Source organism: Pezoporus wallicus, unplaced genomic scaffold (assembly GCF_028554395.1).
Source record: "Pezoporus wallicus isolate ANWC-B61680 ecotype Strahan unplaced genomic scaffold, APGP_CSIRO_Pwel_v1 scaffold_11491, whole genome shotgun sequence".
Taxonomy (NCBI): domain Eukaryota; kingdom Metazoa; phylum Chordata; class Aves; order Psittaciformes; family Psittacidae; genus Pezoporus; species Pezoporus wallicus.
This window is the reverse complement of record NW_026642649.1, coordinates 10746287-10759693: the sequence shown is the minus strand read 5'-3', so window position 1 is coordinate 10759693 and position 13407 is coordinate 10746287. Positions and strand designations below refer to the sequence as shown.

Sequence of the window (13407 nt, the reverse complement as noted above, 5' to 3'; positions counted from 1 at the left end):
CTTACCACTTATTCAGGTCACATTTTCTGAATGCATTTACTGCTTTTTCCTTCAACCCACGGAATATTGACTGTAAGGCTTTGAATGTTTTATATATAAAAATGAAAGAATTGATAAGGAACATCTGTGTCAACAGATATATGGGAGCAGTGACAGTGAATTTCAGCAATACTGAGGATTTTATTATATAGTGCAAATTCATTTTGGCAGCCTGTCTTACTTCTGCTGCTGTGAATCAGAAGGCAGATGACTTACGTCCACTGATCTGAAATTAGCCCACCACCACATCCCTTGTGTATCCTTCAGTGTCCCATGTGCCTTTTATTTTTCTGAAAAATTGTGGAAATGTTATTTCCCACATTTTACAGGTGAGGAATGGATATACACAGTCCTGAACACATCTCAGGTGAAACTAAGCATTTAAGTGAGATTTTTGAGATCCTTACATTCTTACCTTAAGATTACTACATGGTTAATGGAGTAACATCATAATCATGGTAATGATAATCATAGTCAAATATCAGAGTCGTAATCACCCTCTTGAAGTGCCTTTCTGTTGACTATAATTGAGGGTAATTTGTCTACCATCTTGTGATCCTCAAGTCAAGGGTCTAATGGTAGTTGAGGTGAATGTGACTCATAAGGTTAGTTTCTAGAATCAGCCCATGCGTGCATGGCAGAGCAAGGAATGCCACAATGTGAGTTCATTTTTCAATGAGAAATCCTTTCTTTGACTATCTTCACTATCTCACAGGGTCACATGTTCTGTTGCAGTTGGTATCAGTAGTAACTGTTAAATGAATTTTATGTGGCAACTGTGTTTTGATAATTTCTGGTTTATTGTAACTGGAGGATGGGCTGAGTGCAGTGAACAGTAGTCATCTTCCGAAAAACAGCTTTTGCTCAAATACTGGCAGCTGTAACACCTTCAGGAGACTAAGGAGTAAATGAGCACAAAGATACAACTTCTTAGCTCTTCCATACAACCATTTCTTCATATATAAATTTGAAGTGAAGTGTGTGGAAATGTTGAGATCATAGGGCTTTTTCATTTATCTTAACTTTTTAATTTTTTAATGTTAAACTCTCCCAACTGACGTCTTGAATAGCAGGTGATCAACTGGGTAAATGAAAATAACTTCAAAATATAGTCGCATGATGATAGTGATTGGCTGATTTCACTCACCAGCCAAATCTTATTCAGTTTTATCCTACAGCGTTCTATAATGATCCTTTTTTAATCTAGACAGTATAGCCAATACTTGGTGTGATGTGTGCAAGTGGGATCATGCACACAAACTTGTGGCCTGCATGGAATACTAAAGAGTTCAAGAGATACATTGTGCAAAAGTAATTCTAGAAGGCAAATCCTTTTACAGGACTGCAGTCGATTAGATAGATTTGTCATTTTTAGGAAGTACGTGCAGTATAATAAGCTAGTAGCATTTTAATCAGAAGGCCCAAACCATGAAATTTTGATGCATTTGTGTTGTAATTGAATTTATCCCAGGTTGGATCTAGTCTTGCAAAAGAGCTGCAAGGCTAAGACAATCCCTTTATTAAAACATATTTCTTATTTTACTTTATTAGATTTCACCCCTGTGCATTTTGGTATTATTAGATTCTAATTGTCTGCTTAAACAGCACGAGTTAGAATGAGAGATCTTATACAAAGTGAATATTCCCAGTGGTGCTCATGGCTTGACACAAGCTATTTCTTCTGGCAAATGTTAATGCTTTGCAACCTGCTTCAAATAAGCTCAGATACAGTGAAGCGTGGCAAATTGATGGTACTATGAAGGCCTTGAAATGGTTTTGTATGTAGACATGTACAAATTGCGGTTCCAATTACATTACATTGAACATCTGCTTAGATCTAAATGTTTTGGAAATATAATCTTCCATCAGGAGAGATTACTGTCAATTCCGCTTCTAATGTTATCAAATCCTAGTATTAAGTTACGTGATATTACACGACAGGTACTGATGTTGAGGTTCAAGAAACCCTCAACACAGGGTTGAGGGGTTGAAGTTGGGTATGACTCAAAATAGATCAGAATGTTTGAAGATATTTTGTTACCCGAGTGAACTGTTTCATGCCTTTTGGGTGAACTGGTGCAAGATTTTAAGCAAAGAAATCAGTCCTTAGTCAACTTCTCTCAGCAGCTATATGCTTTAGTCAACTGATCTGTAAAAGGAATGAGGCCGTTTCTCTGGAGAGCATGTAAGTTTCTGTCTCTATATAGACTCTGTGAACTCTCCAGATTCCTGGAGATTGCGCTGGGAGCAGAGAGGAAGAAAGCATGTCAGAAGAGACTTGATGGGGCTTATATTCAGCATGTAGTTGCCTGAATATAAGTTTTCAAGGATAATGTTCATGGTAATTCCACATGGAGTTGATGATCCTGCCGTTTGTTGAGGCTTAGCCCTGGTACCGGCTTTCTGGGGTGTCCTGACAGGGCAAAATAAAGTTCAGGCTTCTTGTACGCCAGGTCTGACCACGAATGGGAACAGGATGTGGAAAATCAGTGCAGAAATGCAAATTTAATGTTTTATCAGGTTCTCTGTGGTTTTAGGAGCATAGTTTGAACTTCCTAGTTTTTTTCACATTTCTGTGCTTAAGGAAATGAATAGTGCTTTCCTAAGATTCATTTCTATTAAGCAGTTGATGTATATTTTCCAGCTGAATGAGATTTCATTATGGGAATATCAATAAAATGTATAGTATAATAGCCAGTGACATTACTGCAGGCTATTGTTAAGTCTGTGCATTAGCACTTAATGCTGCAATATTTCTGTTGTGTTTTATAAATTCAGGTCCTGTATTTTCATTGTTAAGGTTAATGGCAGAGGAGTGTTAAAGTAAGAGAAGACTGGAAACACTGCAATGTTCATAGGAAGCATTGTATTTAAAAACCTGCATTGGTTTTGCTCACAGTTACATATATTCAAATACTAATTGCTTCTTACACTGAATTCCCACAGAGCATCTAATGCACATTATTGACTATGAAATGTAGCATTTTCTAAACTATGTCCTTTTCTTTAAATGAGGATAGTTTCTGAAATAAAATCACCTCTTTCATGTGTACACTCATAGCTCTGAAATACAGTGCCTGCCTTTAGTTTCTTTTTGCTTTATTTCAACTTGGAGAGAAATTTTATGGTTAGGTAATAAAACTCATGAAATTAAATGTTAATAATGGAAAAGTGGATAATAATAGTTAAGTACCAAACTGCTAGAAAGGAGTGGAAGATACTGATACGAAGTGGGAACTTATTTTCCACCTAAATATGCTTCCCCATACAAGTTGGGCAAGTAGCACTCTTGAATCCCAAGCCCTTGGTTTATGCACAGTTAGGATTTCTCAGATGCTTTTGTTACAAAGGCAAGTGTTAATGGGGCAGACCATAAATCAGGAAGAATCTTCACGTGCCAGAGTCTCTCTCGATGAAAGTTCCTTTGGCTGCCAGGACATAAAGCACTGAGGAAGGAAACCCCAACCCTCAAGCTGAACAGCATCTATACTGTTCAGCAGTGTAGGCTGCCTGTGTTTCTCCACTTCACTCCTTTGACTTAAGTCAAAATGCCATAGTTCAAACCACAGTCTTTGTTCCTTTTCTAAAGGGTTACAAAGGTCAGTGCAAGAGTATGCAGGAATAAACCGCTTATGAGGAGCTGTGTAGTGAATCTCTGCCTGCAGCAGTCTGAGGGTCTGCAGGGAGATGCTCCCATCTGGATGCAGTTTACAGTACTAAGCAGGTGCCAGTGTTAAGTGGCATTCCTATAAGGATGAGCAAGTTTTGGGGTCCTGGGAAGGGCTAAGTTACTCTGAGCTGACAGACTACCTCTAACAAAACAATGAATGATGTATAAATAAACCACAGCACTTACACGGCAGGTGAAAGATGGATGGAGTACTTAAAAGAAGGCTCTTGGGAACTGAGCGTGGCATGCAAGATTGGAAAACCTATACTCATTACATACTTTGTACTGGGAGAAACAGGTGAGGTCCTCAAGGACTGTCAGAAACAAAGTGATATATTAGCATGATGGTACAATGCTGTTGTTAATGGTTCCTTTGCTTACTATTAGCCCAGCAGTAATTCTGTGAATATTTGAGGCTTCCTAACTGTTGAGATTTCTTTTTGTTCTATAAATATATTCTTGCCATAACATGCGTGCCTATCTGAGAAAACACATGATTTCTATAGCAGAACTATTGAAGGTGTTCTTACTATTCAGTATTGTTAGAGATCACACGTTTTGAAATAACAGTTCTGCTAGGTGTTGGACAAACACCTCAGTGCATTTTTCAATCCAGAGTTGCAACTGTGTGTGACTTATTCCTATACCACATGGCAAAAAGGTATTTATGAAAAATCTCCGTCATACAAAGCCCCAAGGAAACCATCAGAATTTTCTCTTCATCATTGCCAGCTCTGTAAGCAAGTCTGGATATGATCCCTGAATGTAATGAACAGATGAGATGTTTACAGAATTGTGATGAAAACACTGGCAGTGGAAAGGTTCTCAGTATTTTCTCCCCAACAGTCTCCCACTTGTGGCACATAGTGCTTTAAGGCGTGGTGGTCCTGGCTTATTACTGCTATAGGAAACACTTACATTCATTTGCAGCTTTCCACAAAAGAAAACATCTGGAAACTTATTTTGCCATCTAATATGAGAGAGAAGTCACAATGAAGTAAAATAAAATGAAAGCTTTTCATGAGACGTTCTTGACACCAAAATAATGTAACCCATGTACAACCCAAAACACTTCATTTTTACATTCACTTCAATTTTTGAAAAATATTTGTAATTAGGCTTGTCCATGTTTTTTGAGCGAAGAACTGCAAATGTGATATTTAAATGCTGAGTTTGTAATAATGTGAAGTAGGAAAAATGTTATCAAAACCCTGTGATTTATAACACCATTACTAGCAGTAAATTACTGGCAATTCTGACTGAAAGAAACAAAGCCTGTCAGTGTTTCAGCCTGTTGCAGTAATAAAAGCAATCTGTTTCTATAGCATCTTCCAGGTGATCATTGTGGAGTTATCAGTGATGTACATGAAAAGTATGCTCCAGCTGGAGATAGACTCTTTGATCCCAGAGCCAGTGCTTTGAATTCAGACCAGGAAGAGCCAGGTCTCGTATCCAAATAGTAGTACAGCCAACCATCTTTCCTTAAATACTTCTGTGAATGTAGGATTTACACATTCAAACCCACCAAAAATGTGGTTTTGCAATCACATTTCAGTTCTTGGGGAAAAAAACACATCTGAAAAGTATATGTATTTTTTAACCAGTAAGGACAGAGTTTCTACTCTGCCACGTTTCCAGACTAGTGATGCAGGGAGGTGGTCAGGGATCTGTGGTCAGGGATCTATACTCGGGCACCTGAGGAAAGGGGCCTGATTTCTGAGCACCAAGAAGGCCCCCTGAAGTCAGGGTCAGGTCTGCAACCTTGAAAATGAGAGAATTTGTGCAGCTAATTAATTACAAACTTGTGTCCTTGCATTTTTTATATGTTTTGGCCTGAGTTGTAATATTTGTTCTCCTCATCTCCTTGCTATTCGTTATAAAAGTTAATTATGCCATATGCTGATCAGCCCCTCTGAAATACTTGCTTCTCCACAAGAGTTAAAAAACTGATTCTTTAGTAGAATATGTTCTGCTATTAGAATAAAAGTGCCTTCTTTTACTCTCATTATTTTCCAATACATCTGATGAAAACATTTGAGATTTATATAGACGTATTTAGCAGCTGTCTCATATTTACCTAGGCTGTGAGGTATAAATTGAATTTAGAACTTTTTCTCAAGAATAAGTACGTGTTTGACGATAAGACAATGACAAAGGTGTTTCTGCTCTGTCACAAATGGTTTTCATTGTTTAATATGTTTTGGAGTAGTTAATGTCTTTTGTGCATTTTACTGTGGCCGATTTAGCAGCAAAGACTTTTTCGTTTTTACTTTGTAGCAGCGAGTGCTAAGGGAAGTAAAACATCAGTATGAGAACGACTCTGAGTATCAGCGTCATATCTTCCATTAATGAATTTGTAAGATGATTTAGGAAATTGAATTAATAAAAACATTAATTGCCTGGTTCATGTCGGCCACAGAAACAGTTTGCTGAGTAGATGCTCAGGGAGGAAGAGGGCGAGGCCAGAACTTGAATAAGAGAATGTTATAGGATGCCTGGGAGGAGCTCACTATGGTGACTATATTCTGTGCCAGTATTGTGAGTCACTAAAAGAATCCTGGAAACTTATCCAGGTGAAGTCTCATCATTTTTATGCTCACTTTTAGACTACTTTTGGTCTAATGTGCAGGTGTCATAATTTAAGATCTTTGGTATTTCAGTTAATGGATGACAAGAAGTAGGATTTCCGTTGGGATGCTTACACAGATCTTCACAGGAGGAAGAACCTCTGTGAAAGGGGTTGTCCAAAACCTTAGTAAAAGTATATTGCTGGTGTAGGAAATTAATGGGTATGGTTACTCATACAGGAGTTGAGGAAAAGCTGATAAATGAGGGCTCCTACCTTCTAAAGACATCTGCTAGTGACGTCAGCCATACAAAAGGTGTAAGGGACAAGAATGAAATGTACAGCAAAACTGAAGGAAGGACAACTGAGAAACTCTGGAAAGCTAATACAGTGTCAAACTTAAGAGTTAAATAAAAAATGACGTGGCCAACTCCCTGCTTCCCCAAACGCGTACAAAACCTATATGTATCTGTATACCAACATGAGACATGCAAGGGAAAAAATAGATGACTTGAAATTCTTGGCAAAGAAGGAGGATCTTGACATAGTAGCCATTACCAAAGAATGTTGGAATGGCAAAAATCAATAGGAGAGTTTAATACATGGCTATAAACTGAGCAGGAAGGACTGATTAGGTCATGGAGCTGGGGGAACAGTATTAGGACTGTCGAGCCTTCTGATCAGGAAACGGATATTGAGTCCAAATCATTGGAGGAGATCAAGGAATCAACTAAGCCTAATGAGGTAGTAATAATGGGTGACTTCAACTACCTTCAGCTGGTCAAATGTCACAGTGGATAGAGCACACGGGAAGCAATTTCTCATCACCCTGAATGACTGTCTTTTTGAAACATTTAGTTCTAGAGCATGCAAATGGAATGGCAATTTTTGACTTAAGTGACCTAGAGGAACACAGGTAAGATACTCTGAAGTCTTTTATCAGAGCAAGACTTTGGGGTTAAAGTCATGGCTACTGTAAAACTTAAATTCAGTATTGAAGAACCAATGGTTAGTTTATAGAACCAATATTAGACTGGAGAATGTAAAAACTCTTGAGGTAAAAGATACTAACTAAAAAAAAAAAAGGAAATTATATCCTTACCATCAACATGGAATCCAGTTGTAGTGCTCTGTGGTAGAACAAGAGACAACAGCCAAGTAGAAAAGCAAGAAGTATTTGAATATAGTTAAATGGATCGGGACTTTTTTTAAACCAAATACATATGCTTCAGGCATCAAACCCCCATCCCTAGGGATGTCAATAAAGAGTAATTTTTTATACAGCATGTGTGTAAAAAGCTGTGAATCTGTGGCATCAGAAGGACGTCACCTTGCACCCACAAATAAAAGTTTACCAGGGCAAACAATCTGTGAGACATGGGGCTAGCAGAAAGCAGGAATGGAGAAAAAGGACGTTCCACTGAACTGTGGTTGTCTTTTGTTGTATTCATTTAGTATCACAGCTGTGGAGCTGAAGATGTAAGGGACTGTAACATAATCAAAATAAGGAACTGGGAGTAAAGAGGTAAACTAACAAGCAACCAGAAACAAAACAAACCCAAAGAAAACAACAGACAATCAGATTTCACTCATTCTAGAATTTTTAAAGAATCATAGAATGGTTTGGATTGGAAAGGGCCTTAAAACTCATCCAGTTCTAACCCCCTGCCATGGGCAGGGACACCTCACAGTAGATCATGTCACACAAGGCTCTTACTTTCATTTAAATCATGTGACGTTCCAGCATGAGATGATGAGCTTCTTCAAATATGAGAGGTAGATGCAGATAAAGTGAAGCTAGATGTTATTCGCTGGTAAAATACTTTCATGGCGCATATTGTAGAGAGAGGGCATTACTTTATTCAGGTGACCCCTGTATGGTAGAAGCTGTGTATGGAAAGAAGAGTAATAAAGTTATTAGTTGTTAAAGACCACTTTCATTGGCAACAGGACTTGGAAATAGTGGCACTACTGCATAGAAAAAAAAGGAGGGGGGAGAAGGGGAAGCATATTTATATGCATAACATTCTGCTGTGAACCATCATTCCAGAAATATGAGACCAAGCAGATACAGGCATCGGACAGGGATGCATTTTCGAATTTCCAATAAGTTAACCTCTTTTCATTTGGAAAGCGGTACTTTTAGGATGTGGGATGAGATATCAATATGGCATTGTGTTCACAACATGCACTGTTACTTCTTCAGGGGGTGATTATGACCCTAGCTCTGTGTTCAGCATGTAGAGGAAAAACAGTATGATTATTTTCTTGTGGTTTGGAGGCACGAGTAGTAATTACATTTACCAACAGCCGGCTATCTTGTGGCTACAAAAGTATGGAGAAAATGTTACATCATTTCCTTTGTGGCCCTGAAAGTCCTTTTCACTAAACTGTAGATGAAAACATGAGAGAGTGGTATCTGTACAAATGCATATTTCGAATGCATAGCTCTGCATTAAATAGAACTTTTTGAACTCAGGGAGGAGAGCACCGATGGCATGTTTGATGTGATCTGATTCCAGCATCTCCTTTGATTGGGATTTGGAAGCTGATTGTACCTTAGGTAGCACCTAGAATGGATTTGAAACCTTGCTGGAAGTTCAAAAAGAAAATGCATTGTTGTGAGTGGTTGCTTATGTGCATGATGAGTTACATTAAAGTTGAAATGAGCCTTAAAATAATTGCAGAATTTTCCAGATGTTCACTTAGGTAGCCGAACACCCTATTATCCACATAAAAAAAAGGCAGAGACAATACCTCCGATTCTCCTACCTGCCATTTGTGCTGCTGCAGCAAGAATACAATAAAATATTTTGCTTCCTTAGCATCTAAGAAAGCCATTCATTTTTGAGAGGTGAAAGGAAAATTAATGCTTGTTATTAATATTCATGGTTATGTTTCACAACTTTTGTTACTTTGCCATATAATCTTGTTAGTGGGAGAACCCGATTGTATATGTATTGTTGGATTTATCAGTTAAGGGACCTGTCATCAAGCGTCAGATATTCTTACAAGTTATGGAGTGTCCAAGAAAAAACAGATTTATTTAAATTATCCAGAAGCCATATCCTCATGGTGATAATTTTTCTAGCTGTTTTTAGATAGAGAAATAGGTACTCACATGTAAGTCCCAAATAAAGCTACCACACATGTTAATAAGAAATATTAATAATGTCATACTACCTTAAGGACCAGTACAGCCATAGAAAAATGAGTTTCACCTTTTTCCTTGAAGGATCTGCAAAAGCTGAAAAATAGTTTTGTACCACTCACTGTATGTACCATATGATCTTGTAAAGAATGAGTCTGAAGTCCCAAGTGGTCAAAGATAAAGCCCCTACTTGAATCTTAATTTTCAGCCTTGCAAGTAATTTCAAGAAGATCAAATTTAAAAGTGTTTCTGCAGCCATATTGCATTTTCATGTAATCATTAAGTTTCTTCTGAAGTTTCTTCTCTTTATTTTTCCTTACATTTCACTTAGCTTTTAAGTCAGACTTGAAAGAGGCTCAAATACTGAAAGAAAAATTACAATATTGAGCCGAACATGCAAAAAAGTAGTGTCGGGTGAATAATTGTTTTGAACAAGGTGAGAATACAAGAAATCAACAAGTAAGTAGAGTTAATATTTGATCCTCCTTGTGAAAGCAGACAGCTGAAGGATTTTAACTCTGCCTGTTAAAAAAACTGTAAGCACTTTTTAACTTGCAGTTATTAACAACATTAGGGGAAAAGAGCAAAATTAATCATTGAAGTTTTTATAGCTGAAGTACCATGAGTTTCAAAGCAGGTGATGTAAGTATCCACCATAGTTTTTCTCATGACAAGCAAAGAGGAAATGATGAAACAGCTGAGAATATATATGATGAAATATATTAAATTGCCCTTGGTTTGCATTACACAAGTAAAACGTTAAGATCTTTGGTTTAAGATTCTTTGTGGACTTTCTTGCGTATAGCATTGGGAAAACAATAGTGAAGCAATTTTTTAATTAAATTCTTTTATTCTCTGAGGTTAGAAGACAATCATATGAGCTGTAGTTTGAATCAAGTAAGGTACTAACCTATACTGGCTAGATAGATTTGAAATACAGTGAGTTCTATAGGTTTTATCCATCACCGAATAATGTTTTCTTTTTGTAACATGGGCAAATTTGATACTGTCTCCATACACAATCCGTAATCCCAAAGCAGAACTGTAGCAGCTAATGATAGAGAATTACATATATCCTGCATTGTGTATATAATATCTATATAAAATTTCAAATTCAGTGTGCAAGAAAACACAAACGTTTTAAGAAAAGATTAGTAGCAAAGCACAGGAATCAGAACCGATGGCACAAATCAGAGCAACCTTATCTTTTACTGATTTCTGTGCAATGCAGAGATGTTTTTACTGTTTCATGATGTGTCCTTTTTTTTTCTTGCCAATAGAAGAGTCTTTTCCTTTACAGTTCCAAGTGTCAGGAGGAACGACAAAAAAAGTATGAACAGGTAAAACAAAATCCTACATAAGCTGAGTGTGTCACAAATAACAGCAAGGCACTGCTAGTGCTTTTGTTCTGATAAGATTACAAAATAGTGACATCAGGTTTCCTTTTCATTAACCAGGAGATAGATGAAAGGTTCCTTCTTTAATGTACAAAGTGATTATACTTTGATAAAATGAAATGACATGAAAAGATTATTACTGAAGGACAGAAGACTGTCCTTCTGACTCTTTTACAGCAGTCTCATTATAGTCAGTGTAAAATGCCACCTAAATATTACTTTCATTCATAAAATCCCAAATGGTGACAGGTAATAAAGTAACAGAGGATTTCTAGCCTGGAACATAAACCATATGGAAAATAAAACAAGCATCTACTGATGTCTGTCATCTCTTACATGATCCTCTTGGTGCATCAGTTCCTTATGCTGAGCAAAGGTGAATGCAAAGGGGATAGAGGATTCTACCACATCAGGAGGATTGTGACTATTTCAGTGGTGTAAAACAACAGAGAAGTCCTCCAAGTTCTGTCTCTTTGTCCTCAGACTCTCCTTGTCTCTGATGGTAATGGACACGAGCATTGCATTCTCTCAAAGGCTCTAGTGCAGTATTCTCACATGTTTCCTTCATAGCTTTTAGAATGTAGATGAGGAGGAGTTAGTGATGTTGTTTTTTCATTTTCTTTTAGGGAATCCTAATAGTAGAACACATGAAACAGGAAATTGCACAGTTCTTATAAACAGTGTTGCTGGTGTTGGGAAAAGAAACGGTCTTTGGCCCGATTAATTTCTGGGGGTTGTTTCTTCAAAAAAAGAGAGTAGACTTGGATATACCAGTACAGGCTTAATAACTGTGAAAAATAAAAGTAATAAGAGTAATGACATTACAGTGGTTTTGGGAAACATTTATCTGAGAGGGAAAGTGAAGCCTGTACTTACAGTGAATGGAAAGGAAGCTCGACTGCATCTTAAGTAGTTATTTTAAAATGGAATAAAAGTTAAGCCTCGAAGACACTGCAGGTTTTTCTTAGGGACGTGGAATTTGGTTCTGACAGAAGGAGATGTTTTTAAAGTAATCTAAGTCTGCCTTCCTTTTGTGAAGCTCTGAGTGTCTGCTAGAGAACCTATATGTTTGTCTTTAACCAGGCGGTGCTAATTTAAGGTACAGGCTTTAATTTGCTGTCTAAAGAACTGCTTATGCACCTGAGTACTCTGTTGATTTCAAGTTCAAATAAGTGTGTTTTCTTGAATTCAGGTCACAAAAAATCTATTAAATGTGTAAAGAAAACCCATGTAACTAAGTTACAGGGAAAGGAGGACAGACTTTCGTTACTGTTTGATTAAGGGCATAACTGGAAAGATTCTAAATATGAGCTAAAACAAGCAATTATATTTTCCAATTCTGTCATTTAGAAGAAAATTCTGGATGTCTTACTTGAATGTCTACCAAAATTGGCGTTAACCTTCCAAAGGAGAAATAGAATTAATGATTTGGTACAGCGCCAAACAATTAGACCAGTGAACAGACATTCTTCCATCAGCATCTATTATCGGAAATATCTAGATTTCCAAATGTCAGCTAAATAGACTCACCCCACAAGCTAAGAGAAAGCTGACCTGGCCTTTGACACCACCTGTTCAGGAATGGGAATTTCTTAAGCATGCTATTCTACATAGATAAAAAGTTCACAAAATTTGACCTGGAAAGAATGGTTAAAGGAATTAGTTTTGTTTAGTCTAGAAAAGAGCAGACTGAGGGAGGATGTGATTACAATCTTCCAGGATGCAAAAGAATGTTATAAAGATGCTAGCGATTGGTTTTCTGTGCCCAGTTGGGGAAAAGACAAGAATAAAGATGTTGAATACAAAACAAAGGTATTAAGGTAATGTATTAGGAGAAAAATTTCGAAGAATAAAAATAGCAAATATGGTGAAGGCTACGTAAGAAAATTGTCATCTGACTAACTAGAAATTTTCAAGAATAATTAGACCAAAACCTGTCATTTATATTCAAGGTTGCTAGTGTTCACCGTGCAAGGTGAATAGGTAGATGTATTATATGATCACTTAGCAGTCTTTGCCCGTCTTTCATTTTCTATAGCTGCTACATTTGGCAAGGCACTCTAGACTTGTTACATTGGATAGAAAAAGATTTGGTTAATGGGAGGCTTTTTATTTGTAGAGGATACTTCAATAACAAAATAACTTCTAAGAATTCTGATTATGTGATTGAGATAACAGAGCGGCAGGGTAAAAGGTAAGGAAATCATAAAGATTACTTACTGGCTTTGGGGCAGCATTGTATTAACAGTAGCAGTGAGTTTGCTATTAAACATTTTCTGTGTTACTTGAGAATTTTGGTATCATACATTGTTTCCTGGTTGAAGTGAATAACAGAAAGCTGGAAACTGTGATGAATAGTCATCGCATACAGATATACATGGGGCTGAAGCATGACGTACACCCACTTGAAAGAACAGAAATAACATCAAAATTATGTCAGCTTTCCTAAACATTTGTAAGAACTAAGTAAACTTGGGTTGACAGTAGGGGCTGTAGTGATAGGACAAGGAGTAATGGGTTAAAACTTAAACAGGGGAAGTTTAGACTGGATATAAAGAGGAAGTTCTTTACTGTAAGGGTGGTG

At 37.2% G+C, this 13407-nt stretch overlaps 1 protein-coding gene across 2 annotated transcripts in view; it reads left to right on the top strand.

Annotated features, from left to right (window-relative positions):
• Nucleotides 1-13407, top strand: part of SUGCT (succinyl-CoA:glutarate-CoA transferase) — a 312163-nt gene that overhangs the window by 250060 nt on the left and 48696 nt on the right. The gene's annotated exons all lie outside the window — the stretch shown is intronic.